Source organism: Cervus canadensis, chromosome 16 (assembly GCF_019320065.1).
Source record: "Cervus canadensis isolate Bull #8, Minnesota chromosome 16, ASM1932006v1, whole genome shotgun sequence".
In the NCBI taxonomy this organism is placed as follows: domain Eukaryota; kingdom Metazoa; phylum Chordata; class Mammalia; order Artiodactyla; family Cervidae; genus Cervus; species Cervus canadensis.
This window is the reverse complement of record NC_057401.1, coordinates 30,585,173-30,603,029: the sequence shown is the minus strand read 5'-3', so window position 1 is coordinate 30,603,029 and position 17,857 is coordinate 30,585,173. Positions and strand designations below refer to the sequence as shown.

The 17,857-nt window shown below is 42.0% G+C and overlaps 1 protein-coding gene across 5 annotated transcripts in view; it reads left to right on the top strand.

The window, feature by feature from the left end:
• The first annotated feature begins 483 nt into the window (after positions 1–483).
• Positions 484–17,857, top strand: part of GHR (growth hormone receptor) — a 301,945-nt gene continuing 284,571 nt past the window's right edge. For 2 of the 5 annotated variants that reach the window (XM_043488960.1, XM_043488956.1), the window contains exon 1: positions 484–605. The gene's annotated coding sequence lies outside the window, so the exon portion shown is untranslated. Of the gene's footprint in view, positions 606–879; positions 1,363–1,446; positions 1,470–17,857 lie in introns of those variants that run through there. The other 3 variants (XM_043488957.1, XM_043488958.1, XM_043488962.1) reach the window with 3 other exon arrangements.

Sequence of the window (17,857 nt, the reverse complement as noted above, 5' to 3'; positions counted from 1 at the left end):
ATGCTCTTTTAGGTCCTGCCTCCTTTTTGGGAACAGGGGTGGGCGGAGAGGAAGGAAGTGTCCTGCAACTACCAATATTTTCCTCTAGGAGGAGCCGCGCAGCCCAGATGACAGTGACACGCACCAACTCCCAACTCCTCGCCGGGGAACGCTTCATCCCAGCTCCGCGGAATGCTCGGCCGGGACGGCGTTCTGCGCCTCCGCAGCGGGTCTCGAACCGGCCGCCCTCAGCTCCCGCTCCCCCTCGCCGCGGCCGCCCGGCTCCCGGGGGCGGCGGGCCGGGCCCGGCGTGACCCCTGGTGAACGGCGGCCGCCGGTTCCCACCCCTCCCCTCCCAGCCTCCCTTCCCGGCTCACCCCGCCCCCTCCCCCTCCCCGAGCCTGACAGCCCGCGAGCCGCCGAGCAGGGCGCAGCCATGGGAAGAGGAGGCGGTCTGGGGAGCAGCGGCGGCGGCGGCGGCGGCGCAGGCTGCTGCAGCGGCGGCGGCGGCGGCGGCGGCTGCTGAGCCGAGGCGGCGGCGGGGACCCGGGGGGCCGCAGGGCCCCGCGCCCTCGGCCCCAGGGCGGACGCGAACCGCGCTCTCTCTCCGGAGGCGAAGCTCGGAGGTACTGGAAGGGAGCTCCGGGATCCGGCTGTTACTTTTCCCCTGTTGTGTCGGGGGGGCTGGGAGTGGAGCCTGGGACGCCAGTTGTTTATGAAAAGTGGGAAATCTGTCTTACGTATTTACACTGATAATTTTTGTCCTGGTGACTCGGGGGTTGGCGGTGCGCCCCTCCTCCTCGCCAAGAAGTTGTTTTCAGCTGGTGGGTAGTTGTAACCCGATCCACGCTCTGGACGTGTGTCTGTGTGTGTGTCTGTGTAAGTTAGTGGGGGGCATCAGGGAGTTAGGGGTGACAGGCGAACCATCCCGCGCTGGCGATTGCTCCCACCCGTGTTTGCGGTGCCTGGAGGGGCTTCCTCCGAATTCAGTTTTGTTCAAGTCTTAGAAGTTGTGCGAGCGTTTCTGTTTGACATCATCAGTCAGCCGGGCTGGGGCAGGAACTGCAGAGGCTCGGCTGCTGAACGAGGAGAGGTCCCAGGCTGCGCGGGGAGAGGACGAGAGAGAGGAGGTCGTCCGGCTGTGCGCCTCTACCCCTCGCGCTCCCCCTCAAAGCGCACCACCCCTTGTGCGTTTGTGCAGGCTGCAGCCGGGCCGTTGGCACCGGCGGAGCCGGGGCTGGAGTCACGGCCGGCAGTCCGCATGAGCTGGGGTGGGTGGAGATCGTGGCGAGCCGAGCTGCTCCAGTCCTGGACACACTTGCGGTTATGAAATCGACCACGCTCAAAGTTTTGACAGAACTGCCCGAGGCAAGAGAGCCGCGGGTGAGTGGGATAGTGTCGGATCTGGGGTGAAGAGTCTGGCGGTGCTCAGTGGGAGGGTGCTGAGCAGAATCACCGACTTGCGGGTGCACAGGGAAGTCTATTTTGGGGTGAGTGCTTTAGGTATAACCTGGAGCAGGGGGGTACGCCTGTTGGGGCCGCGCTGCGGGAGTCGGTGGCCGGGTGCGGGGTCTGAGTGCTGAATGGGTGTGTACGTGCGCGCTGTGTGTGTGCGCCCATGTGTGCTCCTGGGGGTGGGGGGCGTGTCGGAGCCTGAGCCAGTAGGGTGTGCGGGGCACTTGGGGGGAGGAGGTCGGAGAGGGGCGGCCCGCCTGTTTGTGCAGCCAGAAGACCTTGGAAGGGACTGGGAAAGGTAACGGGAAGCCAGGGGGTTGGGAAGTCGCAGGAGTTGCTGAACGGGATTTAAGTACCACAGACTTTAAAATACTAATCCCTTTGCCATCGAAGGGCTGGTGGTAGAGTTTTCTGGAGCTCTCAGGAGACCTGCACAGGAGGACTGAGGGTCTAGGAGATGTGTGAATGTGTGGGTTCAGAAGCCCGGAGACGCGGGCGCAGTTTGGATCGGTGGATCTGAGATTCCCAGGGTGCTGTAGTCAGTCTCTGGGGGGGTTCACATTCCCTAGTGTGTGTGCCTGGGAAGGCACTCACTTTTCCTCACCGTGGCAGTTCTGTGCCCTCAGCAGTTGTTGTCATTTTGGAAGTCCTCTTCTCTGGGGATGCCAGAGTATACAGACTTTGCAGGTAACTAGTATTGAAACATTTCTAGAAATTAAAATGCTGAATAGAAACGAAATAAAATTTAGTGGACGAGAGTTGTTGGTTCCATCTTTTCTGTGATTGAGGATTGTTTCCTTATGAGAAAAGCAAAGCTCAGTGTTGCCAGATTAGATTTCAAGGAGTCTGGGTCATTGATGGTTTCCCTTCAGATGGACTTTAGATGGAGCTGGAAGGATGTGTTTTAAGCCAGAGACCATTGGAAAACTTCATTTGTGGCCTGAGTATGTCCCATCTTTCATCTTCTTCCTCCCTCTTGTAAACTTCTTGCTTCACATGAGTCTAAGGAAAGTTGGTGAGTCAACATTCAGTTTTTCTTTTGGAGTAAATATTATCACAGTGAAATTATAGTTTAAATCTCCTGAATAGCATGGAAAGCCAGCACTTCATGGGCAGAGGTGTGAAATGAACATCTGTAAATGCATTGACAAAGTGACAATACCAGTGCATTTTTTTTTCCCCCCAAACTGAGCCTAACTTTGCCTGGCAAATATTTTTTCTAGGCAGAGTTTGGGGCTATGCTTTTGATTGTTAGTTTTTAAAACAACAGACTCCACATCATAAGCTTTTAAAATGGATTCTATTATTAGACACCTTCTCTGTGCTATCTCTGGTGCATGTGTTAACAGATGTTTATGGTGCTTAGTAACCTATGGAATTGTCATATTGAGTATCTTGTTAGCTCAAGACATAATGTTTATAGCATAATGTAATAAATGAACCCTCATTGCAGTCTGCTTCTGCCAAGCACATGAAGCACCCCAACATGGAAACAAATCTTAAAGTTGGTCCAACTTGGCAAACCTTTTTGGCCATCTGCTCATAAGCGTTGTTAATATAAAGATAGATCTGAGTGATACACTGAGAATAAGGCACAGCATAATGGTTAGCTTAGAAAAAAGGCATGGGTTGTATCTTTTAAATCTACTAACCTTAAGCTTATGGTCATTCCACTGGTAAACTGCCGGAGTTTTGGTTTACTTTCAGAGAATACATTTTTTTAAAGTATGTCAATAATGAAAATAATTTATATTTTGTGTGTGTGTTCACATATGTCCATACAAATCACCTCTTTTTCTTTTTAAAAAAGAAACCCCTATAAACTGTGGTAGTGACTTAAATAATATGAGTATTCAAATCACCTAATCACTTTCTGAATCTTGAGTTGGTGAGAATCAAAGTGTTCTAAGGCTAGAGTCATACCTTTGCTAGCTGGGTAAACAAGGCAATACAGGATGTCTTTTTGGTAAAGTGATATTTTTTTAAACCTGGGACAGTATAAAGTAAAGAATATACTCAATAACATGGTTGATTAGTATGATCACTGACTTTAGAGGTAGCGCCTTACCAGGGGCAAGAACCACCACTTCAGAGCCATCCCTATTAGTGGGCCAGCTGAGCTCTTCTTGGAAATAATCAGATGAAAATCTTGCTTCCTCACTAGCCAGTCTCTTCTAGGAGAGATTCATGACTAGAAAGTTCTGCCTGTACTGAATCAACATTTTCGTCAGCTTACTGGCCTAAACTGGAACCACATACAGTGACTCTAACTCCCATCCCTTTAAGTGCTGTATGGAGAACACACAGAATTCTCCTTCTTCCTGAATTGTTTTTCACCTGTTCTCAGAGCTATTCCTCGCCCACTGTGGAGTGCCACCCATTTCTGCCCTGACCAATATGCCCTTGAGTCCACATTCTCACCATCTTTCCTAATGTTTATCGTCCAAAACAAGATGTGAAATCCCGAGTCGTGGATGTTCTACATCTATTAAGTCAGTTTAATATTCATGAGCTCTTTTAGCCATTTCATTACACTGTTCACTAATTTCAAACCTGTAAACAACTCACTTCTTTTCAGATTATTAATCATCCATACTCAAAACATTATGATATAATAGTTTCAAGACTTTTTTCATGCCTGAACTTCCAGTGAGTCTGTGGAAAATGTAATACTGTGTAGGTGAATAGAATTCTACATGCAGTGAAGACAGCTCTCTCATTTCTTACTATCAAGGAATAACAAGCCCTGAATAGCAGATGTAGAATATTCTGAAAATGAGCAAATTGCAGCTGCGTGTTACAGACAGGTAGAGATGACATTGTGAGATATTCTTTTCACAAGTGTGAGTCAGTACTCACAGTCAGCATTTATTGAAGACTTGTTCTGTCCAAGTCCTAGACACTATGCTATCTGGCCCTAAATGAAGTGAAAGTACGTCACACAGAGACACTTCCTCAGGCAACTGGGGTTGAAGATGTACATATAGGACATGAACTGAGTCAACAATCTTGTCTTCCTCTGGAGAGAAATGCTTGCCGACGCCACAGGGAAGTCTGGAGCAGTTCTATCTCAGTACTCAGGGAGCTCCCTGATACTCCTCACTTACCAAGTCCTCACCTTGGAGAGAGGAAGCAAAGCTGGTTCATATGGGATAGAGGGCGTGGTGCAAAGGCAACAGCTTTGGGACCCATCTGAGCCCAGTTTGAGTCTGAACTTTACCACCAACATGCAAATTAACTCCACTGAGAATGACTTTTCTCCTCTGTGAATATTTTGTGCCTACTGTCAGTGAGTATTTTCTCCTCTGTGAGTATTTTGTGCCAGAATGGAGGCGTTTCCACTTGTAGCATTTATAACCTGGACTCAGTATTAGACACCTATCTGTCATGATTGATTTCTCTTTTGTGTATCCAGCTGAGGCTTCCCGACTAAATTATGAGTTTCCTCTGCCACCAGCTGAGAATCTGCCACAGCCGAGACTCTTCTGTCTTCCTGCAGAAAGTGTTTATGCTTGATGATGATGACAGCGTTGTTTATATCAGCAAGTCTGGATGTGAAAGAAATGACCATTTCTTCTTGGCAAAGAGAAAAACTAACCTGTGATAAAGACTGACATCTGGGCCTATCAGAAGATCCTACTTGTGCACAGACTTCAGTCAGGACAAAGGGCCAATGCGAGTCTTGTGCTCTTAGATGCAATTTTCCATGCTGTTCCCCTCATGTTTGTGTGTGTTTGCATTAAGAGTCCTCACCCATCAATCACCTTTGCATTAAGGTCTCCATCCATATTACATTTTCTTCCTTGCTTTATTCTTTACTCATTTAAAGGGAGGAAATAATCAATGATAAAGTGCAGTTTTTGAAGTTCAAATATCTATTTCATTGTAATGACCTATATGGAAAAAGAAGCTGAAAAAATATATATATATACATATATATATAAACCACTTTGCTGTACACTTGAAACTAATACAATGTTGTAAATCAGCTATATGTTAAAAAAAAATTTTTTTAAATCTATTTCACTACTCCCTACCTCCTATTCACCCTCCTCCCTCAAATATAGCAGATCTACTGGTAAGTACTTGAATATATAATTTATAAACCAAATTTCTGCTTTGATATTAGAAACCTGCCAGTTAGGATCACATAATGTGAAATAAAGTAGGTATAAGGAAACCTGGGTCTCCTCTAACCTCTGCTTCTAACAGGCTTTGTAATTTTTGCAGACTACTTAGCTTTCTTGAGCTTCATATTTCTCACAAGTTAATAATAAATAAACAACAAAAAGAGAGGAATTATCAAAATAATCTCCTAGGATTTTTTTCAGAGCTATGTTTGTATTCATTAAATTATTGAATTTCTCTCTCAGATCTTTTCGGGCTTTGCTTGAACATCTGTAGGAACACCTATTTCACTCATTTTCAGTTTTGTGGTCTACTCTTTACATATCTGTCTTCCTTGCTAGGCTGTGGGATTCTCAAGAGCACAAAATAAATGTGATTCATTTTTTTTATTGTTTCTCTTGCTGAATGCTGTAGACACAGCCGTGTGGAAAGAGTGTTAATTGACTTAATGTGGGCTACCTTGAACGGTTGAGCTATAATTTATATCATTTATTTAACAGTGTGCAAGAATTTTGGATATAAGCATCAAGAAATACTGTTTAATGATTCTCTTCCCTTACCATTAATTTTTAAAAATCAATTATGTAAAACAGATAAAAATGAAATCACAACCGTGCTTCCAGCTCCCATTTCTAAACAGTACCGGCTCATCACAGTCTAATGCAGGAGGTCTTCCTGAAGTAGTTTCTTTTCTTTTCTTGTTGTTTTTTCTTTGAGCTAAACAAATTTCCATGAAGAGTACCAGACTCTTAAAAGAAGGGTGACAGAGAGGGTCATTGCTTAGTCTCAACTTCCTTGTTGGGTGTTTCTCACTACCTTTTAATATAGGCGAATGAACCCTTAGGTCAGATCCCCATTTCACTGAATAATGATTCATAGGAAGGCGATGATTTTGTCAAATTGTTGGGCTGTGTGTTTTTAATTAGCCTCTCAATTTACCTTCAAATACTCCATTCCCAAGTCAGTAGATAATTCCTTCTACAGAGTCCTTAAAACTTCCAGATGTGTTTACTGCTCTGATTAGGGCTTGCATCTTTTGTTATTGACTAGACTTCAGTCAGTTTTCTTTAGAAGAATGTCATTATAACCCCAATGAAATAGACTTCTTAGATTGTGAATTTGTTTAAACATAAACAAGTCTATCCCCAGCTGGCTGGGCTTCTAAGTGGAAAGTGTATCCTAAGGAAAATGCTTACTTCATGGAGATTTGGCGCCAGTGGTAGAAAGTGCCCCATAAATCCCTCAGTCAGCACTAGAACCAAAAGGGCTTGCAAATTGAACAGGTGCTTTGATATATTGGTCTATGGTGGACAGCCTGCTATGCTAGACATTTGCTATAATAACTCCTTGATCGTATCCTCAGTTGTTTACAAAATAAAACATTTAAAGTAATATATAATGAAAAACCTTAAGAGAGGCATCCCTCTCTGTTCCTTTAGTATAGGGCTTCCCTGGTGGCTCAGATGGTAAAGAATCTGCCTGCAATGCTGGAGACCCAGGTTCAACCCCTGGGTTAGGAAGATCTCCTGGAGAAGGGAAGGACAACCACCTCCAGTATTCTTACCTGGAGAATCCCATGGATAGAGGGATCTGGCAGATTACAGTCCATGGGCTCACAAAGAGTCAAAAACAAATGAGTGAGTAACATTTGTTAGTATATTAGACATATGATAAAGTCATTGGTGCATAGAAAAACTCATTTATTTCTTCTTGCTTAAAAGTATCCTTTATCATAGTAAGCATCACATTACATCCACCTTTTAAAAAAAAAATCTTTGAGTGGTCATATCAAAAGTAGAGTGATATCATTACAAAACAGAGTCTTACAAAGTTTTCTTCTCATGCTCATTAAACTAGAAGGTGCTACTGTGATGCAGAAATACCTCATCTCAAGTTTGAGGATGGCTGATAAGTCCTCAGTTAGACTTCCAATTATGATTGCTATCAGTCAGATGTAAGCTTTGTCCTTGGTCAGGATGATGGCATATGATCCCACTTCACCCTATCCGTGACTTCTTTGGACATCTTCAAGCTATGTTGTTGTTACCCAGGAAAAACCTCAATTTGATAAAGCTAGGTAAAGAAGAGCCAGGAAAAGCATAGGTGAATGAGAAATTATGAAGATTCCTGAAGACAAACCCTCTACAATGGTTTCTTCCCATAAGGGGAGAAGATACCAGGATCCCTGCCAAGATGATGATGACAGAAGGAAAGACACCAATTTTATACCGAACAAGTCAGAAAGACTAAAGAAAGAGCAACAGAGTGAAGAGGAAGGATTTCTTTTTATCAGCCATCAGTGCAACACCATATTTCCAACAGGGACATGTGCAAAACAATCTTTGTTTGTCATAGAATAAACATTCAATACTGATATGTTACTAATGACATTGTTGTTTTTGTTCAGTCACTAAGTCATGTCTGACTTTTTGCGACCCCATGGGCTGCAGTATGCCAGGCTTCCCTGTCCTTTACTATCTCCCAGAGTTTGCTCAAACTCATGTCAGTTGGTCGGTGATGCCATCCAACCATCTCATCCTCTGTCGTCCCCTTCTCAACCATCTCATCCTCTGTCGTCCCCTTCTCCTCCTGCCTTCAATCTTTCCGAGCATCAGGATGAGTCAGCTCTTTGCATCAGGTGGCCAAAGTATTGGAGCTTCAGCTTTAGCATCAGTCCTTCCAATGAATATTCAGGTTTGATTTCCTTGCCGTCCAAGGGACTCTTAAGAGTCTTCTCCAGCACCGCAATTTGAAAGGATCAATTCTTTGGCGCTCAGCCTTCTTTTTGGTCTAACTCTCATATCCATACATGCCTACTGGAAAAACTATAGTTTTGACTACATGGACCTTTGTTGGCAAAGTGATGTCTCTGCTTTTGAATATGCTGTCTAGGTTTCTCATAGCTTTCCTTCCGAGGAGTGAGTGTCTTTTAATTTCATGACTGCAGTCACTGTCCCTAGTGATTTTGGAGCCCAAGGAAAGAAAATCTATCACTCTTTTCACTTTCTCCTACCTATTTGCCATGAAGTGATGAGACTGGGTGCCGTGATCTTACTTTTTTTAATTTGAGTTTTAAGCCAGCTTTTTTGTTCTTCTCTCTCACCCTCCTCAAGAGGCTCTTTAGTTCATTTTCACTTTCTACCATTAGAGTGGTATCATCTGCAATCTGAAGTTGTTGATATTTCTCCCAGCAACCTTGATTCTAGCTTGTGGTTAATCCAGCCTGGCATTTCATATGATGTACTCTGCATAGAAGTTAAATTAGAAAGGTGACAATATACAGTCTTGACGTATTCCTTTCCCAATTTGAACCAGTTTGCTCCATGTCCGTTTCTAACTGTTGCTTCTTGACCGGCATGCAGGTTTCTCAGGAAAGAGGTAAGGTATGCTGGTGTTTCCACAATCAAAGCCTTTGGCGTAGTCAGTGATACAGAAGTAGATATTTTTCTGGAATCCCGTATTTTTTCTATGATCGAATGAATGTTGGCAATTTGATCTCTGGTTCCTCTGCCTTTTCTAAAGCCAGCTTGTATATCTGAAAGTTCTCAGTTCACATACTGCTGAAGCCTAGCTTGAAGGATTTTGAGCATTACCTTGCTAGCATGTGAAATGAGTGCAATTGTGCAGTAGTTTAAACATTCTTTGGCATTTCCCTTCTTTGGGATTGGAATGAAAACTGACCTTTTCCAGTCCTGTGGCCGCTGCTGAGTTTTCCAAATTTGCTAAGATATTCAGTGCAGCACTTTGACGGCATCATCTTTCAGAATTTGAAATAGCTCAACTGGAATTCCATCACTTCGTCTAACTTTGTTTGTACTAAGGTTCACTTAACTTCACACTCCAGGATGTCTGGCTCTAGGTGAGTGACCACACCATCATTATCCATGTCATTAACACCTTTTTTGAACATCTGTACAGACCTACAAGACCTTCTAGAACTAACACCAAATAAAGAATACCCTTTTCATCCTAGGGGATTGTAATGCAAAAGTAGCCAAGAGACAAGTCTAGATACACTTGGAGTAACAGGCAAGTTTGGCCTTGGAGTACAAAATGAAGTAGAGCAAAGGCTAAGAGTTTTGTCAAGAGAACGCACTGGTCATAGCAAACACTCTCTTCCAACAACACAGGAGATGACTCTACACATGGACATTGCCAGATGGTCAATACCAAAATCAGATTGATTATATTCTTTGTAGCTGAAGTTGGATAAGTTCTATACAGTCAGCAAAAATAAGACCCAGAGCTGAGTGTAGCTCAGATCATGAGCTCCTTATTTCAAAATTCAGGCTCAAATTAAAGAAAGTGGGGGAAAACCACTAGGCCAATCAGATATGACCTAAATCAAATCCCTTACGATTATACTGTGGAGGTAAGGAATATATTTAAGAGATTAGATCTGGTAGACAGAGTGCCGGAAGAACTATGTGGAGGTTCATAGCATTATACAATAGGCAGTGACCAAAACCATTCCAAAGGAAAAAAAAAATGCAAGAAGGCAAAGTGGTTGTCTTATGAGGCTTTACAAATAGCTGATAAAAGAAGAGAAATGAAAGGCAAGGGAGAAAGGGAAAGATACACCCAACTGAATGCTGAGTTCCAGAGAATAGCAAGGAGAGATAAGAAGCCCTTCTTAAATGAACAATGCCAAGAAATAGAGGAAAACAGTAGATTGGGAAAGACTAGAGATCTCATCAAGAAAATTGGAGATATCAAGGGAATATTTCATGCAAGGATGGGCACAATAAAGGACAGAAACAGTAAGAACCTAACAGAAGCAGAAGAGATTAAGAAGAATTGGTAAGAATACATAGAAGAACTAACGATGTTAGTATGTAGTAAAATACAGAGAGAAATTGAAGTTGTTGACAAGACCTACATGGAGAGCTGGGGGCAAAGGGATGTGGATAGGATTGGATGATCACTAGACTGTAAGCTGATAATGCAGATTTAGTGTTAATTTGCCTTAGATTAATGATGGCACCCAAATGTGATGACCAGGTTTCCAAAGTGGATCTTGTGCAGGGCCTTGGAAACATTGAAGTAAGGTGGAAACATTTTGAATTTTTCCATGGAATGCAGTAGAACTGGGAATACTCATCTTGTCTGCCAGCTCTTGGTATACCCTCATCACAGAGTATGAGATTTTAATTCTCTTTGCCTTTGTCCTGTACACTTTAGTGTTCTTATTTATTCTTTCAGTACATATAAGGTATGCAAGAGTTAATGATGTCATCTGAAAAGTACTTTGAAAACTAATTAGGAAAAGATGCTGAATAAATAAGATATTTTATTAGCCTGCAGGATGCAAATTGGCCAAGCTACTGGTATTTTGGGAATCATTGTGAAAAATCAAAGACAGAACATATATTTATTTATTTATTTTATTTTTGTATTAAAATATGTATTTCTATTTGTCTGCATTTTAATATATATTTGATGATAATACCACATAATATATAGACATTTAAAATTTTTTTCATGATCAATCATGTATTTACCTTATACATTAAAATTACTTGAAGGTATATAGCACAGGTTGATTGGGAAGAATCATCTTTATACAGACTTCATCTTTATACTTCATAAGTATTATCCAAGTTCTATTTATGTCATTTCCAATTTATTTATTTATTTATTTTTATTATTTTAATTGGAGGCTAATTACTTTACAATATTGTGGTGGTTTTTGCCATACATTCACGTGAATCAGCCATGGGTGTACATGTGTTCCCTACCCTGACCCTCTCTCCCACCTCCCTCCCCATCCCATCCCTCAGGGTCATCCCAGTGCACCAGCCCTGAGCACCCTGTCTCATACTTCAAAGCTGGACTGGCAATCTGTTTCACATATGATAACATACATGTTTCAGTGCTATTTTCTCAAATCATCCCACCCTCACCTACTCCCACAGAGTCCAACAGTCTGTTCTTTACATCTATGTCTCTTTTGCTGTCTCACATACAGGGTCATCGTTACCATCTTTCTAAATTCCATATATATGCATTAGTATACTATATTGGTGTTTTTCTTTCTGGCTTACTTCACTCTGTGTAATAGGCTCCAGTTTCATCTACCTCATTAGAACTGATTCAAATGTATTCTTTTTAATGGCTGAGTAATATTCCATTGTGTATATATACCACAGCTTTCTTTTCCATTCATCTGCTGATGGACATCTAGGTTGCTTCCATGTCCTGGCTATTATAAACAGTGCTGTGATGAACATTGGGGTACACATGTCTCTTTCAATTCTGGTTTCCTCGGGTGTATGCCCAGAAGTGGGATTGCTGGGTCATATGGCAGTTCTATTTCCAGTTTTTTAAGGAATCTCCACACTGTTCTCCATAGTGGCTGTACTAGTTTGCATTCCCACCAACAGTGTAAGAGGGTTCCCTTTTCTCCACACCCTCTCCAGCATTTATTGCTTATACACTTTTGGATAGCAGCCATCCTGACTGGCATGTAATGGTACCTCATTGTGGTTTTGATTTGCATTTCTCTGATAATGAGTGATGTTGAGCATCTTTTCATGTGTTTGTTAGCCATTTATATGTCTTCTTTGGAGAAATGTCTGTTTAGTTCTTTGGCGCATTTTTTGATTGGGTCATTTATTTTTCTGGAATTGAGCTGCAGGAGTTGCTTGTATATTTTTGAGATTAATGCTTTGTTTGCTATTATTTTCTCCCATTCTGAAGGCTGTCTTTTCACCTTGCTTATAGTTTCCTTCGTTAAGAACACATATTTATTGAACCATTTTACCATGTTCCCAGGAATGTTCAGGGCCCTGGAGAATACAAAAGTAGTATAAGACATGACCTTTGATTTGAGGACCTAGCAATTAAGCTAGGAAGGCAGCACTAATAATGTATGTGGGGTGCCTTTGTACTGACAGGTACACAATTTCACGAAAAATTATATTACAGAATGTAAATGTGACATTTATTTAGAGTGAAGGGAGATCTGTTTTGAGCTAAAGCGTTTGAGGTGAGGTGTTATGGACAAAGTGGCTCCAGAGCCAGGATTTAAAATACAGTGAACTGTTTGGATAGGTAAACATTGTGCGTGAGGAGGGTGGGAACTGAGCTCCAGGAGCTGCCGGGGTCATTTGTAACAGGGAGCAGGAGGGGGTAGCAGGCTGTGGGTTGGTTTCCCACTGGGAGCCCTTCTCATTGCTAATTATGGATTTACAGATGTGCCATATAGGCCCCTCCCTTGGGTGGCTGTTGGGACATGGCTATCCTGAACCTAGTCCTTGCCAGACAGTGGTGACGCTTACAGGTGTCTCTGTAAACTTCTCTTGCATGAACATTATGCAAATTCAATTTTAAAACTTCTTTCTTTAGCAATATTCCAAGAAGTCTGTTAAAGATGCCCACATTGTGGTTTTCCTTTAAGAATATGATCCTGAATGGACCCTACGATGGTAGAGCTGGCCTGGGATTTCCTCCTCTAGCCCCACTTCCCTGCCGCATCCTTGTTCTGACAGTGTTGGGCCTGTAGAGCCATGGAGCTTCCTAGAATCTGAGATCCTTCACCAGTGATTCTCAACTATTCTGCTAAGCAGGGCATAGGGGCATTTGGAAGTAGGATTGTTCAAAGGACTGGAAGGATTTATGGACTTTTAGTGCCTAGAGTCAGGATGCTAAATCTCTGTAATGCCTGAGGCCACCCTACACAAAGGAGAATGCTAGTAGACCCTTGCTGAAAGCTGAATCCAACATCCTCCCTTTATTTATAGATGAGGAAATGGGAGTGACAAGACTTCCCCAGCATTAAACTCCCCAGGGACAGTGCCAGATTTATAGCCCTGTTCCTCTAGCTTTCTTTGAAGGGTTCTTTCTGCTACATCACAGTCTCACTCATAAACATTGACTTTTACTCTGTTGTTTATAGCATGTGGTTTATCTCCATCATTCATGAGTGGGTGGGTTGTGGATTAAGACAAGTGACACTTGACCAGCAGTTCCTTTCCCTGGGAACACACAGGGATTTGCCTGTGAGTCGGGGCTGGCGGATGTCTTCTGGGGTGGCAGCCGCTGCAGAAGCCTAAAGGTAGGTTGGCATTTTGGAAAGGGCACGCAGTAGGCTTTGGAATCACACAGATCTGGATTATCTGAAGAGATTTGAATCTATCTCAGTCATTTACTCCCTTGGAGAAGGGAATGGCAACCCACTCCAGTATTCTTGCCTGGAGAATTCCATGGGCAGAGGAGCCTGGTGGGCTCCAGTCCATGGGGTCGCAAAAGGGGTCACAAAGAGTCGGACATGACTAAGTGACTAACATTTTCACTTTTTCACTGCCATTTACTACCTTTACAACTCTCAGCAAGTTAATGAATCATTCTGAACTTTGTCTGCAAAAGGGAGATAGTGATTCTTACTTGGGAAAGCTGATGTAGTTTAAATGAATCCAAACAATGCCTGGCTCATATGGATGACCAGCAGTACCATCTTGCTCTGAGAGAGAACCTTAAAACGTTTCCTCCTAAAGGGTCACTTGATACCAATTGCTGCTTTTTTACCCACTTCTGCTTTCTCTGATCAACCCAATTTGTGGCTTTAATGAGTCCCTGAAGTGTTTCTTTTGTTTGAATTGTTGAAATTTCCTCCTTCAGAAGAGGCCAGAGATTAGTTTCTTGTGACTTCTCTGTTAATGTGCCTAGATTATTACCATACAACAGAAATGAAAGATATATCCAGATGATTATCAGTGGCTTGTGAAATTCGACTTTTAAAATCAGTAACATAAGCCATTCCTGTATATGATGTTTGTCAGAGAAATTGCTGTCTGTCAGTGTAGGCGAAGTGCTGCCTAGTGAGTTAAGGGACGATTGAAAGTTGGCCAGTTGGGGTGTTGGGACTTGTTGTAAAAAGCTTTTCTGAGGACAGAACAGCCTACAGTGATTCGCTGTGACTCGTGAGAACCTAGGGGGATGAGCACAAAAGCCCAAGAGTGTTTCAGTCCTTGACTTCGAAAAATCTTGCAGACTTTGACACTTAACTGCACATCTTCTATTACTGGAACACTTTAAAGTTGCTTCTCTTTGTTAAAGGTGAATTTTCTTAAAAGGTAAAACCATGATAGAAAACAAACAGATGTAAAATAATATAGGTATTGATTAATGAAGAAACTGGAAAAGATGTCATAGTCATTTTAAAGGAGAACCACACAAATGTAGATACAGTAGGGGAATGTTGAAATGAATTTGTAAACTCTGACCTATCCATAGGGAAATAATCAATTACATCCCATGGATACAAGTGATTTGCATTTATTTCGACAAAAACTATTTTTGTGGCTCATTTCTACAAGTTAACTTCTGATTCTGCAAAGCTGTAAAATAGCATAGGCAAATACAAAGACTCAGACTCCCATAGGATCAGCTAATCCCTGGAGGCTCAGCATTCCATTGAAAGGATATCCTGTAATTTCCTTTCTCATCGCATAGTCCAGAGTTTCTCCTTATGCCTTCATGATTCCACGGGACTCCTCTTCCTGGTAGAACTTCTAATTTGCTGATGAAAACTTGGTGAGGTGGGCTTTCTATAACTTTGGGAATTCTCTCTCTTTCTTTGATATACGTTTTACTTTAAAAAAGCTTTTGATTGTGGGAAGTTTTACATAAACAAAGTAAAGCAAATAGTATTTTGATCCTCAGGTACCCATTACTCAACTTCCAGGGTCATCAATATTTTGCTAATCTAGTTTAATCTTTCCACATTGCCCCTAAGTATTTTAAAGCTCAGACATCTTATCTTTTCATTTGTAGATGCAAATACTTTAGTATGCTTATCTAACATGTAAGCCTCCTATTTTTAATAACTAGATGGTCTCTATTTTATGATGGATAGAGAGATAATACTTTATGAAAGGACATTATACTCCTCATGCCTGACTCTGTAATATGATAGAGGTGTGAATGTGTGTGTGTGTGTGTGTGTGTGTATACACCCACACACATATATATACATATGCATCCATTTAAGACTAGTTCTCTTTTGTCATTCAGGCCCAAGCTCAAATGTCACCTTCTCAAAAGGACTTCTCTGACCCATAGCTAGCGTAGTCTTTCCTCAACTAGGGGATGCTATCATATATCTCTGTTTTATTTTCATCACAGCACCTACCACTTACCTAACATTATTTTATTTATTAATTTGTTTTTCTATTTTTCTGTCTATCTCCACGAACAAAATCATAAGCTCTCTAATAGTACAGACTTTTTCTGTCTTGTTCACTTTATATTCTGTAGAAAATCCTTCCTAAGTTTTGGTTGAATGAATGCATTTTAGTAGTTCATGGAAGTTTTGTTAGCATTCCTGCAAAAATTTATTTCCCTTCCACATGTCCAAACATGCATACCTTTCATATGCCAATCCCTAGTATATTTATAGTTTGGTGGGATTTCCTCATAGTATGGAATGAGGGACCAGAGGTAAAATTAGATCAGTTATTAATCTCTCTCCGTACATTCGAAGTCGCTCCAGTTGTGTCCCAACTCTTTGCAACACTGTGGACTGTAGCCTGCCAGGCTTCTCTGTCTGTGGGATTTTCCAGGCAAGAATACTGGAATGGGTTGCCATGCCATCCTCCAGGGATCTTCCTGACTAAGGGTTCAACCCGTGTCTTTATGTCTCCTGCATTTGGCAGGTGAGTTCTTTACCACTAGCGCCAGCGGGGAAACCCCATCTCTCTCCATAATGACCTCAAACTGATATATTCAGTAGCCTCTTCACTTGAGTTGTGTCTTGGTTTGGGTTTCTCTCAGAAGAAAGCCATAACAGAAGGAATCTGGATAAATGTTTATTTGGGAGAGTGAAAAAAGGAAGGGAAAGGAGCCAATAAAGGATACGTTATGAAACAAGGTATTGTCATTGGCAGTTTGTCATCTTCTGGAGTTTGTCATCTTCTTGGAGAGATTTTGGGAGCCCCAGCAAAGTACACATCTCAGAGTCCTCTCACCCAAAGCTGAAAGAGTTTGAATATTTACCCACCAACTTCCATCAGTCATTAATTCCTGGTCACTAACATTCAGGAGGGCAAAGCTATCTCCAGATGCAAGAGAGAACCTTCAGGCAGAGAAATACAGGTGCAGTGAGAAATTAGGCAGTGTGCCATATTAGGGGTAGGGGAAGGAACAGGCGTCTTGTGTTGGATAGCACAATATGAGTTTTTAAAATAAACTTTTTATTTGCGACTAATTTCAGATTTACAGAAAAGTTGCAAAAACTATAGAGTTCCTGTCTTTCCCTTGTCCAGTTTCCCCTAATGTTAATGTCAGTAATCATGGTATATTTGTCAAAATTTAAAAACCAACATTAGTACAAAATTATTAACTAAACTCCAGACTTTATTCACATTTTCTTGGTGTTTTCACTAATGTCCTTTTTCCATTTCAGAATTCACTCCAGAGTATCACACTTTATTTAATTATAAAATTTTAAAATACTGCACATACACTCTTTTATGAGGGTGCTGTTATATGTCGAACCAGCTAATCTTTGTAACTAAACAGTATGTTCTATGAGTGAAAATCCAGTGATGCTGGTATCCAACAACATGTTGAACACAGAGTAAGGTCTCAAAACAAATGTATCAAAGGCACAAGACTATTTGGTAGGCTTATGTATAGCTGAGCTGCCATCAGTTAGCTCAGAATTACTCATAGCAGTGTGATGACTGGGAAGAAATTTTATTTTGAACATTGTGTCCTGAACATCAAATGTGAAGCAGGAGCCCCTAAATCAGACATGACCCAGTCAGTTCCATGTGCCTGGCTTTGTGTGTACTTGTCACATTTAATTCTGCTAACTGTGAGTCACATAGCCTATACCTTAGCCACACCTTGAGCCCCTTAGGTAGATGAGGGAATGAAACTCAGGGAAGTTGTTACTTGCCCAGGGATTCACAAGTGGTAAATAACTCAGCTAAAATGAAGACACATGTTTTCTGCTTTGGAGCTCTCTTGATACTATCCTCCCACCTTCCCCTTCTTCTCCACTTGCTCAGCCCCTCTCCTTGGTGCCTTTTGATAGCCATGCAGTCATTGACCAATCTGTATTATGAAACATGCATGGTATATTTCTTATTAATCTGGATTAACTGTCAGCCTTGGATCCGTGGAACATCTTCTCAGCCTACCTAACAATTTGTAAAAACTGTTATCTTGATATCTGCATACATTGACCAAGAAGCTCATCAGAAAATTCAGTTCAGTTCAGTCGCTCAGTCATATCTGACTCTTTGCGACCCCATGGACTGCAGCACTCCAGGCATCCCGGTCCATAACC